This window comes from Manacus candei, unplaced genomic scaffold, assembly GCF_025592945.1.
Source record: "Manacus candei isolate 608988 ecotype Guabito, Panama unplaced genomic scaffold, ASM2559294v1 h1tg000011l, whole genome shotgun sequence".
Classification (NCBI taxonomy): Eukaryota; Metazoa; Chordata; class Aves; order Passeriformes; family Pipridae; genus Manacus; species Manacus candei.
This window is the reverse complement of record NW_026138059.1, coordinates 8,342,119-8,360,114: the sequence shown is the minus strand read 5'-3', so window position 1 is coordinate 8,360,114 and position 17,996 is coordinate 8,342,119. Positions and strand designations below refer to the sequence as shown.

At 41.3% G+C, this 17,996-nt stretch overlaps 1 protein-coding gene across 1 annotated transcript in view; it reads right to left on the bottom strand.

Annotated features, from left to right (window-relative positions):
* Positions 1–7,450, bottom strand: part of MYT1L (myelin transcription factor 1 like) — a 321,644-nt gene extending 314,194 nt beyond the window's left edge. The window contains exon 1 of the mRNA XM_051778259.1: positions 7,357–7,450. The gene's annotated coding sequence lies outside the window, so the exon portion shown is untranslated. The remainder of the gene's footprint in view (positions 1–7,356) is intronic.
* Between the last annotated feature and the right edge of the window lie 10,546 nt (positions 7,451–17,996).

Genomic DNA, 17,996 nt, shown 5'->3' with positions numbered 1-17,996 from the left:
GATGTGACTCTTGGGGATGGTCTTGTGCAGGACCAGGGGTTGAACTTTGATGATCCTAGTGGATCCCCCTTCCAACTCAGGATATTCTGTGATTCTACAAAAGAATCCAAACTGAAAATATGTATGTTGTTAGCATTGCTGTTACAGAGAAGCTACTTTGACATCAATGTTCAATTTTCCTGGTTTTTACTAAGCAGCTATTCATAAGCAGTCAAACTCCCCATTGGCTAGATAAGTAATAGCTCGTACACAGTCAGGTCTGAAAACCAACAAAATTTGTGCTAGCTAGCCCTCTATGGGAAAAAGAAAATAAACCAACAAAACAACAGAAGAAATAATAAACCATACAAAAATCAGCACGACATAAGATAGGGGAAAAAAACAATGTTCATCTACTTTTCTTTTTTAAGAAAAACAGAAACCAAATGTAAAAGTGCATCTTTTTTCATTTACATAGTTTATAATAAAAATGACAGTAACAAAGTAGGGTGATTTCACAGAGGGCTGGGAGGAAAAGAAAGGCAAGTGGGAAATGCAGTATAAAACAAGAAGTCTTTTTTTTCCCCCTGCAGTTTGCTGCAGAACTTTTTTTTTTCCTCCTTCTTTTCCTTATTTTTTTCTAGACACGGTCCAGAAATCTAATAGTATATTCAAAGAGAAATTTTTTTATTCATCTTTTTCTGTTATTCCCATTTTTCCTTCTTTAAAATGACTAAATGAGGATAAGTGTGGAAGTGAAGGACAAGTGGGAAGTCTCTTTCAAAGAGAAGAAGCTTCATTTCTGGCAAATATAGACAGTATAGGGTACAATCTGAATGAAGAAACAAAAAACCCCCAAAGATTAGAAAAGAGGAGGCACTGTCTTTGGAGTATTGGGAAAACGGGCACAAAACATGAAGATATTTCTCGTCCCAGATCCATTTACTACTGTATAAAAATCTGAAATATCCTATCTTGAAATAATTACACCACAATCCAATTTATAACTTAGTCAGAGTAAATAATGTTCATGAACAAATGCAGGCAGTTCTACAGTTAGAACTGTAAATAACACATTAATTATCAAAGACCAAAACACACCCTGTCACACAGGCCTGATGATACTTCCTCACTTCCCATCTCAATCTCTCACATTTTAACTCCAGTTTCTCTTGTTGCGTCTCCCTCTCACAATGACCTCCAGCATTTCAAGTCCTACATCCTTCCATAATATATGAGTTACTGGCTTCCACAAATAAAGGCAAAAATTACATTTTGACATAATTTAAGTAGGTGCTATATAAACTAGTTCCAGAAGTAAAACTGAGAATAGAGTAGAAAATAATTTTTCTAACTGTTTAGAAGACTTTAATGTGGGCTATCAAGAAGGATATGCAATATAATATTTACCTATGCACATCTTGGATAAAGGAAAAGACAAGTGTAGGGCTGTGAGAAAAATATTTGCTTTCATTTGCCTGCTAGCAGTGTCCCAAATACGTGTGTTCCTTTCAAAGCCAGCAACTGAGCAGTTCAGAAAAAAGCAGCTGTTTCTTTTTCCTGGAAGATGGAACCATCTGCAGTGAATGCATCTGCAGTCCCCAACAAAACCTGTGAATACTATGTACAAATACGCTTCTGACATAGCTGGGGCAAGGACCAGTATGTCCACAATAAAGAAGAATATGAGAGCAGGGGAAAGACGCACAAAAGCAATCACGCTTCAGAGATGATGAAAAGAAAGATATTTTTCCAGGGATCAGACAGGATCATCCATAATTTGCTGCAACTCAGGGAGCCTCTGAAAGTCACCAAGATAAGACCAAGACTGAAAGACTGACCTGTGAAGACACAGTTGGTGAGAGGAAGATGTACTGTGTTCTGTTTCACCCAGCTGATGCATTTCTCTCTGCATTACTTACCTTGTTATAAAAAAAGGTTTTCATCAGAAACAGGTTTTGAAGATTTTTTTGTGTATACCCACTTTAAGGATGGGGACAGGCAGAACAATATCAGAGTAATTACCAACTCAAGAATCCCATCAGAATAAGAAAACACGTTGTGTCTTCAGCATTTACATTGCTCATGAGGTTACTAGTCCTAAACTATTAGTAATGGCATGATATTTCACAATAAGATGTTAAAACTTTGCAGTTTATTCTACTACCTCATATTTTAAAAAAGCGGAAAGAATAAAGTTATTAGAAACCTTAAAAAACATATTTTTTGGTTTTGCCTTCACAGTCAAGATTCCCAATTTAGCATGCTCCCAAAGCAACAGTCAGATGAAAATCTGACATGGGGCTGTCACAAGGTTAGGTATCTCGTGAATCAATATGGCTAGAAATTCGACATTTGGATTGTTAGCTTCCACATGCAAAACACTATGTAAAAACATGCCATGCTTAAGAACTAAATAATCTTGGCATTTTAGAACTATAAAACATGGATCTAACCACACAGCAGGAGTGCATATCTTACACCGTTTTCTAATGATACTTCCGTGTATGTCAGTGTTGTGTAACAGACAGGCTTCGTGCTTCAGTCTGTTCTAGTCTTCTCTGTGCTTCCTAATACTAATAAGTAAAAGATTCAGAGTCAATCTCCAAAATAGTTTCACCAAAAACCATGCACTGCTGTTTGGATGGCTGCAGCTATTTCATCATCGCTGAGGACAGAAAATACATGTTAATTTCAAAAATGATATAAAGTAAAGCCAGGTTTCGCTTAAAAAAAACAAACAAACCCCAGAACCCACAAAACACCAAAGGATTGGGAGCAGTCCTGGAGAACACCAAGTTGAACATGAGCCAGCAGTGTGCTGCTGGGGCAAAGAAGGCAAGTGGTATTCCAGGCAGCAAGGTAGAAGTCTGTAATCCTTCCTCTCAGTGCTGGTGAGGCCACTCCTGGAGTGCTGGGTACAGTTCTGGACTCCTCAGTGCAAGGAGGACATGGACACACTGGAGAGGGTCCAGCAAAGGGCCACAATGGGGAAGGGATGAAAATATCTCTCCCTGGAGGAAAGGCTGAGAAAGCTGGGAGTGTTCAGCCTTGAGAAGAGAAGGCTCAGGGGGATCTCATTAATGTATGTAAATACCCGAACTGCAAAGAGGACAGAGCCAGACTCCAGTGGTGCCCAGTGACAGGATCAGAAGCAACAGGCACAAATTGAAATGCAGGAGCCTCTGTCTGAACATCAAGAAACACTTTGTTACTGTGGGGGTGATCCAGCACTAGCACAGGTTGCCCAGAGAGGTTGTGGAATTTCCCTCCTTGGAAGATAATCAAAAGCTATGTGGGCATGGTCCTGGGCAACTGAAACTAGACGACCCTGTTTGAGCAAGGGGGTTGGACCAGATGACCTCAAAAGGTCCCTTCCAATCTCAACTGTTCTGTGATTCAGTGACACATGGAGGATTCCTTCTCTGCATAGTGCTAATCACCTGTAGGATTGTGCTTAACACTTCTAATTGCAGTCTGGAACTTATTGCTTGGAAACATTCTTTCTGGGGACAAATGCTTTAAAAGAATAGCTACAACACTAAGCAGAGATATGTTTGTCATTTTAGGCCATGTCTATTACAAAGTAATTTCTCTACAGGGGAAATTTTCTTTCTAGTCACTTGAATTTTCGCAGAGAATGTCTCTACTGTGCTCCTTTCCCCTGGCAGGGGTTTGTTCAAATGTTGTAAAATGTAAGATTGCAGAGTTCAGATATTAAGAGACCTTTGCTGACTACTGAATGTCACTAAAAGTCCATGTGTACATAAATCCTGAATTAAAAGATACATTGCCTTTATTTATATATGCATCCAGAAGAGGAGCAGGTCAGGGACTTAAAACGTATTTCAAAGAAAGAGAGGCACATAAAAGAAAGATAAGTGACATACAGAGAAGGTGAATATGACGTATCAAATTAATTATTAATCTGCAACGAAAAGAAATGCACTTCTGTATCGGTTCAGTCTCAAACTATAAATTATGTCTTCATTTGTGGAATAGAAATATGCAGAAAAGATCAAATCACGAGATCCTATTTTTAAACCAATCAGATACTGAAATAAGGGTAGTGTATGCAGGAGAGTGAAATCTCCACTGGTATTGCACACTGAATAAGAGTCTAGTGCCTCCTTTCCTTCCAGTTGGTCTCTGACTCTGCCCATTCAGACACTTGTTCCGATGCTATACAACAAATTTAGCCATGTGGTAGAGGTTTTGATTTGAAAAGGAAGCAAGCACGAAAGCTTTCAAGCCTTACCCATATTATCAGTGATTGTAGCACTTTTATAGAGACCAAACACAGACATTCTTCACTGGAAAGGAGTAAGTGCAAAACATTACCCCTTTCCCTTCTTCTAATACCACACTTAAAAACTTTTGGGTTTTTTTAAATGTCAGGTATCACTACACAGCAGAGTCTTAGTGCCAAACCTATGCCTGAGGTACCACAGAAAGATTTTTCTCTCACTCAGTAAAAATATTTTGGAAGCCCTCTGGATTGAACCTCTCTATCAGAACACACTTACGTTTAATCGAGGCATACAAGAGAGTAGTGATCTTGGAATAAGATTATGCAATAAATATCTATTAAGCCCTTCAAATATGCTGCGTTTTAACCAATACATATTTTGTTACAACTACATGTTTCACAAATATAGCCATATTTTCCACAAGTAAATTCATGCCTACTCAAAAGTGTCATGTGTTTACAAATATATTTTGCAAATGCAGGCAAAATTCACACTTTCTAGAAGAATGCAAATTCCAGATTTGTGTGTCTTAACAGGAGTTTAAAATACTGCAACTTTTTACTGGGATTCAGCTTCCTTCTGATTTGCTGTGAAAAATACCTACTGCAGTCATGCAACAACATGAGGCCCCATAGCAGCAGATTAGATGGCAGGAAAGGGGCAACAATAAAGCCACAAGATACACCCTTTAAGGTGGAGCCTTCCTCATGTTCTAAACGATGTCCTTTGGACTCACTGAGGCAGCCAGCTTCAGCTGCATATGATGTTATGTCTTTGAGAGGGCAAAACTGTGGTAAAAATACAGCACTTGGCAGCCTCCCTTTAGACTTATTAATATAGACTAAAATCAGAGGCATTTTTTTAAGTAAAAATGTGCATTGCACATTAAGTCCATATTTGAGATCAGTAGGGTTTTCGTCATTATATTCCCATTTTTGAAGGGAAATTTAATGTCTTTCTACAGAAGTAGTTTAAGCTGTATTTTAACTTATGTATGGAATCTCTTAGTTCACAATATCAACTTTTTTTTTTATTCTAGCCTTTTAAGAAACTATTCCAAATTAAGAAGTGAAACTGCGAAAAAAAAAATATTTTAACTTTAGGAGAGAACATCTCTGCATGCAAGTTTCACTGTAGTAAAAGCCAAGATGCATTTATTTTAAGTGTAGAGTTCAGTTCTACTGGTATAAGTAGCCTGTGCATCTATGTTAAGTAGAACACTGATGTGTTTTGCCAGCTTTAATCACACTGAAAACCTCACAATACCTGATACTTTACTTTAAAAGCTAGATGCAGCAGAGAATGAAAAGTCTCATGTGTTTGAAGAAACTCATTTTCCATTGAAATACTTTGAAAATAATTCTTTTTCATACAGTGCTTGAGCATCAGGATCTCTAACACCAGTTCTACATGCAGTTCACTACATCCTAAAGGGCACTTGAAAGCCTTTCCAAAACTCCCACTGAAACTGTGCTCCATCCTTTACTTACTCCCCCTCCCTCAACTCATAACTGTTAAGGAAAACAGCAATGCCATTAAAGCTCACTAGAAGGTTAAGTTTTTAAGAACTGGAAGACAGGAAATAAAAGAAAGTTAAGTATAAAAAAATTCTTAAATCACTGTGGGAATTTTTTGTTTTCTTTTACGCTTATGGTTTCTGACTACTTAAGGAATAATAGCTATGAGGGTAATTATCACTGCTTCTAGGATACTCACGTGTGTGCAAAAGAAATAAAGAACTGGTTTTTTTCCAGTTATTACCATTTTCAGCTAGAATGAAAAAAGATTCTCCATGTAAGGAACCATGTTGCTTTTGGGGTTTCTGTAGAAATGAGAATCTCTAACATATGGCGCTTTTTCCCATCTAAATACAAGCACTGTTGGAAGTTTGCAGCAGAAAAAAGAACACGATCATGTATGTAGCTCCAAGAAATGTTTTACTAAAACTCTGCAGAAAAGGACCCCATATGTTGCTTTACCTACATGCACAACAGAAAACTGTCAGCCTGTGGGAGCAGGCCAGGGAACCCCCAACACGTGTTCCCAGCTGAGACTCGTGGACAGCCAACTCTGTGTTCAAACTGCCCTGCACATGGGCAGGGTTCCCCACATGTTTACACAGAGTCCTGAGACATACCTACCAAAAGGCTTGCAAAATGTCAGTCAGCAGCTGAAGATACCACTTGTCCTGACAAAAAGATGAAGAAAACAAAGAATCCCAGAGCAACCCCCCAATAACTGAATTAAGAGGGGCAACAAGCAAGTATCATTCCTTTCAAGGGCTAACTGCACCGATGAATTGATGGATTACTTTAAACACTCAGATCAGTTTATTTACAGAACAAATAATGAGGTTTTAAAGTCCTATTCAAACCCCATGAAAAGGCAAAACTTAGGGAACAAAATATCTAAAGAATTCTGAAAAGCCATACAGAATGTCTCCATAGGTTATGTGCCACCACCTGCTTCACGTGAAGACACAAAGGAAAGGGAGGAATAGGCAGATGATGCCTTAGAATGACAGGTGAGCACTTGCCAATTAACTTACATGATTAATAACAGGAATGCAGTCTCCTTCTGTAACTGGTGCCTAGCTGGTCTCTTTCCCATATCAGTACAATAGGTTTCTTGTATGATTTTAGACACAGACAGACTACAAAAAAATAAAAATGTATTGCACTCCAAGACAGTTCCATGTAAACACAGCCCTTCAGCTCCCATGGAGGAAGCTGGCTTTAAGCTGATCCCCACCTCAGTGCAGTTCCGTTTATTAAAGAGGAACAAAATTAAGGCGGCTGACAAATCTCTCAAGACCATCTTTGGGACCGTACAGCCAACTAAAACACTTATCATTAACCACACTGTTTCTAAGCAGAGACTGTTTTCACTACGTCTTTAAACATGAAAGGCTGAAAATGCTGGTTTTGTCCGAGGCACTGCCTTTCCCTCCTCACAATTCTGTCATTTTAAGGCAATACTGCCACGGCCCCTCAGAGGGTCTGTCACCTTCCGCCTGAACTTCTCCTGGACCGCCTGAAGTTTATCTCGTTTATTTACAGACTCCACAAATCCTCCCACACCTTTACTTCTCTTCCTCCCCCGAGAGTCTTCAAATGTTTGAAAATACCGTGCAATGCCTCCCCAGTTCGGTCCTCGGACTCCCTCGCCCTCTCTCCTCACGCTGCCGCGCGGGCTGTGGCGCCACCGCCCCGCGCCCTCCCCTTAAAGGAGCGGCCGCGCCGAGGAGCGAACTTTCCAGCCGGGTTTCTCACCAGGCAGCAGGAAAACGGCGATCCCGGAGCTACGTACGGGCCCGTCCGCCCATCATACCGTGCAGCCTGCCGGCACTCACCTGCAGCATGTCAGGGCACACGCAGGGCTGGTTCCCACAGCACAGACGGGTGCAGTTCCCCTCTGCCTGGCAGCAGCGGGACAGGGCAGCCGCTCTCCAAGACTCTGCTACAACAGTGTCAGCAGAAAGTGAAAGGAGCTGGAGTTTGTACAGAAAGGGCCCAAACCTGTTTACAGGCCCGTCTGCCCATAGACCCTCCCATGGGGTGAGGGTAAGGAAGAACGTTCTGGAAGGGGGCATCTGTCCATGGGACTACCTGTCCTTCCCATTTGAACAGTAAACTTACTTTCTACTCTGCTTGGCCTCGAGCAGCTGTACAGCAGAAAGCTGAGCAGGGCTGTGAGAAGCAGCTGCCTAACTCACATCTCAGCTCCAGCCCCGCTCCCTCTCATAGTGCCTTTCGTGGTGGTGAGGGCGAGGGAGGCCAGGGGCACAGTGCCATGCACAGGCGCCGGCGTGGAAAGAGGCCGCAGGGCACAGGAGCAGAGAGGAGAGCTTGCCCAGCAGCCAGCAGCCCCTCTGCTGGGGTAACTGGACAGCCATTCCTGCCCCTGGCACCTCCTTGCTGTGTGTAAGAACTGCCAACAGACCTTGAAGGCAGGTCTGGTCTGCCAAAACTGGGAAATATGAACAAAGACTTAAAAAGTCAGAGGCATGTGACATCTCTAAGGAGTTCCTGGAAATCTAAATGGTGGTTTTTAATGCATGCAACTGGCAATGTGGGTGGTTGCAGGTTTACAGCACTTGCACAGCTTTCACAGGTGATTCTATCTTCATGTTCTCCCACAGTCAAGACCATATTTCATGCATCTGCAGTGACGTTGTGCACTCTTTTCATGTCTCTGATGCCATGTGCCAGTAGCAGCTGTTCAGTGCATATTTTAGTTTGCTGTGACTGTACCTCGGATATTGGTTTATATATTATATGAGAGGCCACAGCTCCTTACAACACTGGAACAAAACAAGGAGGCATTTCCTACTAGGACCCCAGTTTAAAGAGGCCTTCATTAACCCTTTGTTGCAGCCTAATACTGAACACCCCACCACCACCCATAAGCCCTTACGTGTAAAAGCATGCCATGTATCCCACTGCCTCCTATAGAGGGAACATAAGGCACTTCACAGTACGTCATTTGAGTCATAGAATCATGGAATGCGTTGAGTTTGAAGGGGCCTTATCTAATTTCAACCCCTCTTGCCATGGCAGGGACATCTTCCACTAGACTAGGTTGCTCAGAGCCCCATCCAACCTGGCCTTGAACGCTTCCAGGGATGGGGCATTCACAACTTCTCTGGGCATCCTGTTGCAGTGCCTCACCACCCTTGCAGTAAAGAATTTCTTCCTAGTGTCTAATCTAAACCTGCTCTATTTCAGTTTGAAGATGTTTCCCCTTGACATTCCTTGACATTCCTATCATTCCTCTTGTAAATAGTCTCCATCTTTCTTGTGGGCTCCCTTCGGGTACGGGAAGGCCGCAGTTCGGTCATCTCAAAGTCTTCTCTTTTCCAGGCTGAACAATCCCAATTCTCTCAGTCTTTCCTCATAGGAGAGATGCTCCATCCCTCTAATCATCTGGGTAATCTCCTGTGGACTCACTCCAACAGGTCTGTGTCCTTCCTGTGCTAGGGACCCCAGAGCTGGATGCAGTACTCAAGGTGGGGGTCTCACAAGAATAGTGCTTTTACACCCTAGAAAAATTTATCTTAATTCATTAAAGAACACTGAAGATTCAGAGGGATCCATTGGCAGCTCTGTATTTTAGAGAGTACCTTAGATTTAATTTTTTAGTATAAAGGTCTGATTCAAAGCTTTGTGAAGTCCATTACAATCCTGTTTCTGGCAGGCACAGGATGAGTTTAGCTCTTAATTTAGCTCACCGACCATCCTGATGTCAGGTCACAGATCCAATTTAGTTCTGACTTCCACTTTCCCTAGTTAATCCCCTCATTTGTGAGTATTTCCAGCAGTCAGGAGTTAGACACTCCTGTTTGTGGTGGGTTGACCCTGGCTAGATGCCAAGGTCCCACCAAAGCTGCTCTGTCATTCCCCCTCCTCAAGTGGACAGGAGAGAAAAAATAGAACAAAAGACTCGGGAACAAGATAAGGACAGGAAAATCACTCAGCAATTATTGTCCGGGACAAAATAGACTCAACTTGGGGACACTAGTATAATCTATTACCAGTTGCTCTGTTTTAACCCCAACTGGCTGCTAAGCCCCCCACAGTCACTTGCTCACTCCCCACCTGTGGAATGCGGGGAGAAAATCGGTAGGGTGAAAGTGAGACATAAAGTTGACATAAAGCCAGTTTGATAGGTAAAGCAAAAGGTTGTGCACAAGCAAAGCAAAACAAGGAATTCATTTACTCGTCACATCTCATGGTTAGGGAGGTGTTCAGCCATCCCCAGGAAAGCAGGGATCTGTCACTTATAACACTGATTCGAGAAGACAAATACCATCACTTTGAATGTCCCCCTCTCTTCTTCCTTCTTCCCCCAGCTTTATGTGCTGAGCATGATGTCATATGGTATCAGATATCCCTTGAGTCAGTTGGAGTCAGCTGGCTGGCTGCATCCCCTCACAACCCCTTCTGCATCCCCACACACTGGTGGAGGAGCAGAAAAGCCCTTAACTCAGCAATAGCAAAAACATCCCTGAATTGTCAACACTGTTTTGGTCACAAATCCAAAACACAGCCCCATACCAGCTAGTATGAAGAAAATTATCTCTACCCTACCAAAAACTAGCACACCTGGCTGGATGCCTGGTACTCACTACAGCCTCTTTCACTCCTCTCTGCAACTGGACAGAGGAGAGAAAAAAAACAGCTAAGGATTCATGAGTTGAGATAACGGCTTGGAGAGGTCAGTTACTGATTACCTTCACAGGCAGAACAGACTCAAAATGGGACATTACTTAAATTTATTACTAATAGGATCAGAGCAAAAGAGTGAGAAGTGAAAGAATCTTAAAAATACCATGCCCCCACCTCTCCTTCCTTCCATGTTCTCCCTGCTCCCCTCCAGCAGTGCAGGGGGATGGGGAATGGGGTTTATGGTCAGTTGTTTCTACCGCTGCTCAGAGTGAGGAGTCCTTCCCTTGCTCCTGTGGGGTCTCTCCCACGGGAGACAGTCCTTGATGGATATCTCCAGCATGAGTCCATCCCTCCAGCAACAGCCCTTCCCAAACTGCTGTCCCGTGGGTCACTCCTCCAGAGGGTGCAGTCCCTCATGAATGAGCTGCTCCACTCTGGGTCCCCCACAGGGGCCACAAGTCCTACCCGGGAGAAACCTGCTCCAGCGTGGCCTTCCCTCCCCACGGCCTGCAGGTCTCCGGCAGGACCCTGCTCTATCTTGGGCCTCCCATGGGGTCACAGCCTCCTTCAGGCATCCACCTGCTCCAGCAAGGGCTCCTCCATGGGCTGCAGGTGGGTCTCTGCATCCCGATGGTCCTCCATGGGCTGCAGGGGCACAGCTGCTCCACCATGGTCTGTACCGTGGGCTGCAGGGGCCTCAGCTCAGGCGCCTGGAGCATCTCTTTTCCCTCCTTCTGCACTGACCTTGGTGTCTACCTTGTTGTTCTCAAGTTCTCACTCCACTCTTCCCTGGCTGGAATTTTTACTGCGCAACAACCTTCTGTTTTAAAATACGTTATCATGGAGGTGTTCCTATCATTCCTAATTGACTTGTCCTTGGCCAGCGGCAGGAAGCCCATCCTGGAGCCAGCTGGCATTGGCTCCACCAGGCAGGGTAAGCTTCTAGCAGCTTGCAACAGAAGCTCCCTCTGTAGCTCCCCAGCTACCAAAACCCAGACACAGAAACCCACTACACACATGTGCTGGTTTAAAAGTTAGCCAGCAGGGGAAATGAACTCAACTCAAAAGAGAGATTATAAGTCAGAATAACAATTTAATAAAATAATACAATAAGTACGATTATACAGACAAACAATTGGTCTTAACCCACAAAACCCAAATGTATAACCCAGTACCCTGGGGCATGAACAAAGTGGTGTTCCTTGGGCCCCCTCTGAGTCCAAAGTAAAGAGAGAGCGGAAAAACCTGCTGGTGGGAGAGCTGTTGCAGTCCGGTCAAAATGGTGATTGCAGTCCAGTTGAGGGTGGTGGTCTCAGTCTGGCCAAGAGCGGTGAGCTGTGGTCTGGTTGAGAGTGGTGAGCTGCAGTTTTCCTCTGGATCCCACGAGTGGTAAAAAGGTTCCAAAACTCCAAGTTTATATATTCTCCAGTTCAGGCAGGAATGCTCAGTCCTTCCCTCAGAGCAGGGAATTCCATAAAAGGGTGTGAGGACAGGAACATCATCCTATCTCGAAGGCCTCTTAACACCTAGTTTATAGCCTGAGGAGTCAGGCTGCTCTGGGCAGAGGGTGTAAATGCTCTAATTGATAACAGTTTCTGAGAAATGGCATGGAAGGCTATAGAATACACAGTTTTGGGTTACACCCATGCAGTGATGAATTGATCCCAGCTGTTCTAACTAGGACAACACACCAATCAAATCAGAATAGGATAATGGAAAATAAACCCGAATTTTAAAACACCTTCCCCTCACCCTTCTCTTCTTTCTGAGGTTAACTTCACTCCCAATTTTCTTTACCTGCAGCACAGGGTATGGAGAATAGGGGTTGTGGTCAATTCATCACATGTTGTCTTAGCTGCTCCATCCTCCTCATGTGGGGACTCCTCATAGTCTTTCCCTACTCCAGTGTTGAGCCCCTCTCTTGGGAGGCAGTCCTCCAGAAACTTCTCTAACATGAGTCCTTCCCACAGGCTGCTGTGCTTCACAAACTGCTACAATGTGGGTCCCTTCCATGGGGTGCCATTCTTCAGGAACAGGCTGCTCTGTTGTGAGCCCCTGCAGAGTCACAAGTTCCCCCATGGGCTGCAGGGGCACAACTGCATCGCCACAATGTGCACCACGGGCTGCAGGGAAATCTCTGATCCAGCATCTGGAGCACCTCCCCCTTCTGTACAGATCTTGATGTCCACAAAGCAGATTCTGTCAGAGAATCTCACTCCTCTCTCTGGCTGCTGTTCCTCCCCAGCATGGTGGGTTTTTTTCCCTTCTTAACTGTATTATCTCAGAGGTGCTGCCCCCATCGCTGATGGGCTCAGCCTTGGCCAGTGGTGGGTCCATCAAGGAGCTGGCTGGCATTGGCTGTGTTGGACATGAGGGAAGCTTCTGGCAGCTTCTCACACAAGCCACCCCTGTAGCCCGTCCAACCAAAGTCTGGCCATGCAAACCAAATACACTGTTTTAAGATTTATTGCAGAGGATTCTCTTTAGGGACATGATATATATGGATTCCAGATTTCAGTGATTTCACCTATTTAACTTTCATTTTCTTGTTGTGTTTAGTTATCTTGTTATTTTCAGAAGCAGGAATCTTTAACTATGGATGGTTATATTTGTGTAATGCACTGAAGTACCAGTTTTTAATTTACAGTAGTTGCTCATTCATTTTAAAAAGATTATTAAAAATATTTAAAAAAATCTAAAAAATGCCCTTTCTGGCCTTTGGTCTGCAGAACCCTGTCATAATTTCTCACTAAATTATGTCATACTAAATATCACGTAAAAGTTTTATAACACAGAGACAATTAGATTCTTGTGTATTTTATGGATGGAAAAGAAGAGTTACAACAATAATAAACACCTAAAATAATTTTGTATGAATGAACCAAAATCCTAAAAGGGTGCTCACAGAGTGTAGCTTGGAATGAGAGGCCTTTCTGCATTATTCCTTATCATGTCATCCACTGAGGAGAAAGGGAAGGGGAGAGAACTATGGCTTAGGTAATGTGTTTACCTCTATTTGGGAGATGTTGGCTCTCTTTTTGGCTCCATCTATCACTTTTGTATATAGTAAAGAACATTTATGTGGTTTGCTACTTTTTGTATATTATGCTGTGGTGATTCAAATAGTACATATGTGTATACTGGACATGATGAATGTTTCATGTCCACAAGATGCTCAAATAAACAATATAAATAATTTTCTCTTAGCCATGCCAGTTTGTCTGTCTTTGGCTATTTATATAATTGGAGGTTTACCAGGGTTTACTTACTGAGAATGTAAATCAGATACCAAATTCAAGTATCATATAGCGAGAATTACTTAAGCATGAAACTCTGCTCACCTAGAACTCTTTGGCTTATTTGTTGAACCTTAGCTTTGTCCATGTTTTTCACTATGTGGGGAAAACAACGAAAATTTTTATCACAATAACTAGAGATAAATTAGACTTATCCACCATGGACCACTGTCACAAATACCAGTTGCAAAAGCAATGAGTGAAACAAAGTAGTCCTTCTTGAAGTCAGTAGCTTTTTTAAGAATTAGCAAGTATTTCTAACATTAATATCTTGCTTTTAATATGTTAAATGAGTGGTCTTTTCCTGTTGTTTTTCCTTTGATTTTCAGCCGCAAAGAGTAACAGGTATCAAATAAAGGAACCTTGGCCACGTTTCTGAGCCCTTATATTCAGTGAATAGTAGTCAGCTCTTGTAAATTAACAATATTAATCAATATTAAGAGGGAGACAAAGCAAAGGAGTAACTATATCTTGCAGCAAGACCCAAAGGTTTTTGTGTCTAGGCAGGATGCATGAAACCAAAGCATTCAAAGAAGAGGGAACCTGACAGTTTTAGCTGCATGATGACTAAAGTCCATTTGTGTTGTGCTGACAGTTTTTATACATGCCCAAATCAGTATAATCAGTGTTTTATACCGTCTGTTCACTTGGTAACACTTGACTTACTGCTCTGGTCATTCTACTATGCATTGATGTAGTTTTTCACCACAAAAGAATGGATAGTGGTCATATCAGCCAAGTGCAGACAGTATTTTCATTTTTTAAGGTGGGAAGCAGTAGCTCATTATTAGGAAGAAAGATGTTCTGTGAAAAAGGCTACTGGACACTTAAAATTACTTCTAAATTTCCCTTTTGGCTCTGGCACTCGTCTTTGAATTGCCTTGGTGATGTGAGCAGCCATAAAGGTGGCCAGATAAGAAGTCAAATAATACTGAACAAAAGAAATTTTCTGCTGAAAAATACTGGCATCTTTAAAAAGTGCAGCTGGTCCCTTTCAAGTGCAGCCAGGGTATCCAGAAACCAGAGATACCGCGGATAAACACAAAACCAAGCGACCTTAATGACAATTTATAATCTGACAACGTGGAAAAACACCTGGAAAAATAGCTCTGAAAGAACAGAAAATAGCATCATTTATTGGCTGTTACAAGCAGAAAATCAAAATTACAAGTGGTTATTGGTTGCTCAGAGTAGGATATCCTACACCATCTCAGGTGTTTTATGAAAAGGACTCTATTTTTCTTCAAAATGGAGCCTCCTCTTGGTCTCTGAGAACTTCACAGTTGAATCTCATCTCGTGTGAACTTTATATCAGCTTTCAGACTCTCACTGGGAACACCTGCCTGACTCTAGACTTAATGATGTGGATCAGTTTTGAAGGGAGACTGTTACCTGATGGGTTCACTCTGTCCTCCCCTCTTTTGGGGGTGGCTAGATCCCTCTGGAATCCATCTCACCTCTTTTTGGATAGTGTGGCCCCTTCTGAAATCTGTCTAATTTGCTTCTTATCAATATTATATATATATTCTTATAAGTAACCTATCATAAGTGTAACTGGTGTTATAGTGCTAATATGTTAGCTTCACTAATGATAAGTTGTAGTAACCTGTAGTAGTGTGTAACTGTTTGGTTGTTGCTAATAGTGGTTGTAATGCAATACTAATTGATGCTATTATTGATTGATAACATGCTATTGATTTATACTGTATTATTGATTGCTGACAGTAATTTGTAAATAGCTTGGTGTATATATATTTATTCATATTCATTTATTAATTACATGTGTATTGGCTAGTGGTGATGTTTGTGGTATTTGGGGTAATCAGTAATAGAGAATTTTAGAGGCTAAAGTCTTAGTGTTCTTGTGTATTACAAGACCCTATGAACCCATGGTTGTGAGTGTACACACTGGAAGGCCAGGTAACACTTCAGGTTGTAACACTTGGGAAAATCACTTCACCTCCTATGCTCCTTCCCTCTTTCTATAAAATTGTATGAGTTAAAACTTTGTAGATTTCCAACTTTCTGTCTTAGTCTTCCTTCCTGACTTTCTGTACCACAGAAAGAGGAGGAAAATTTTTACAATGCCACAGATAGAGAAGAGCAAGTGGAGAATAGTCTAAATACAAGACCTTATAATTTACAGTTTCCCATGCTTTACACAGGAAAAAGGCAATACTTCACATCTAGAGACTTCAGATGTCTCTCTTATGGAACAGAAATGCGTATTAACATTTTTCTGTCTGCCATAAAAATGCTAGTCATGTAGAATGACCTACTACATTTTCGTTTCCCATGAGAGAAAACAGAGAGACAAACACAACATCTCTATTAGATATTGATAAAACCCAAAGAATAATATTTACTGTAAAAAAGAAAATATTCCTACAGTAACAATGGGATAAATGAGATTACAGAATTAAATTTATACATGCAAGTAACGTGTAAAGTCCTTCCCTTCTAGTCAAAGATTTTTTTCTGCCTTTTTAATTCTAATTGCATTGATAAGATAATAGTGATTTCTTTTGGGCAAAATACAATCGTGCTAATGATTTATTAGAATAACATTATTCAAAGATCATATATTTATCATATGTTAACAGAAGATGTGGTGGTTTTGTTAATATCTTGCATCTTTATTGAGTATTGAAAATAATTCCTTTTCTTATTCAGAAACCTTTTTAGTACACACATTCACCTAAAGTTACTTCTGTAGAAATCAGTTCAATAAAAATAATGGAGCTGGTGATGTTTTGCTTCCTCATTTGCCTCAAATTTCAGGAACCATGTGGTCCAGAAGACAGTGCACTAGCTGATGAGAAGTTTACACTTGGGTTCTTTTATGGACTTGCTGTAAATTTTCTTGCTGTTTTTTCACCTCTTTCAATTGTCTGATATTTCAAGCAGTTTGGGGAAGATGCATTCTACTGTGTTTCTATAATCCCTGGCACAATTAGGACTTAATGTTACTTTACAGATATAACATGATTTTAAAATTAAAAACCACAAGTCAAGTAGGGGCAAGCTATTTTATATTTTAAACTTGAATATGGCATGCTGGTGTAAAAGCTAATATTGGTATCAGGTGACATATATTGTATGAACCAGTAGATCTTTTCCACGTATTCACTACATACCTCTGGAACTTGCAAGTCAGCGTGTTCGTGTGAAGAGAAGTACAGAATCAAAAAAGCCATAGAGCAAAGACTGGGATCCACATGGTATGATAAAGCTTTAAATGGACATCTTGAGAAGCACAGCAACATTGAAAACAAGTGGAATTAACTTATCACAGAAGGTTTTAAAAGGTATTAAGTGTCAGAAAAGTTCTTTTCTTTTGATACCTGTAATAGATTTAGCACTTTGTTTTTCTGCGGTGTTTTGCTGTAAAGAATTTCCTTATTGCATTAAGGACTATAGTCTTAAGGGCTAATTTCAGCTAAGACAGGCTTTTCTCCTAAGACTCTATTGACAAATGATTCTTCTGAAGGGCCATTCAGAGCCTACTTCATGTGCTTTGAATTAGTTTACTGAAGGAACCTTTTTCTCTCCATTGACTGTCTGCCCTGGAAGAAATAAGTTAGACATACCTCTCCAGTGTAAGCTTAGTCTTCAGTGAATATATGGAAAACCCTGTTAGCATTCAGACTATGACTCAGAATAACTCTTTTTAGGTCACATTATTTATGAAAATTTTTATTGTGTTTTCGCGGCTTGATAACAGAGTAAGATGTACTCTTGGAATCGGCCATCTCCCACCCCCTGCAAGTCCTATGCAGATCTTACAGATGCTAATATTGGGCCTCATATCTTTGTACCATCTGCTTTAGTCTCTTCATTTTTCAGAGGAGTCTGAAGCACATCAGCAGTATTTGATTGCTATCTGCTGTGCAATTGCACTGGTCCTGACAGCAACCAGTAAATGCCACTTCCTGATCATAATCTTTTCACTGAAACTCCATTCACAAAAAGCTATCTAGTAGGAGTTTCTTGGAATCACAAGCAGATTTATCTGGGACCCCTTATAAGAAAGGAAAAAAAAACCTGAAGTGCATGTATTATTCTAATTTTGTACAATTATCTCACCTAGGAAAAGCTTCAATATAAAACAATGGGATACATAGCAGTGCCTTGCTGGACAAGACCTTGCTCTGTGGGAAGGGATGTTTATTGGTTGAGAGCACTTTGCTCAGGAAGCTCTTAAGGATAAAGCAGTTAACTTTATATGAAATAACTCAAACATGAAATCAGGATTCAAAGAATATTTTCACTCTAGAGAGAGCTTTAAGATACAAAGCTTGCTT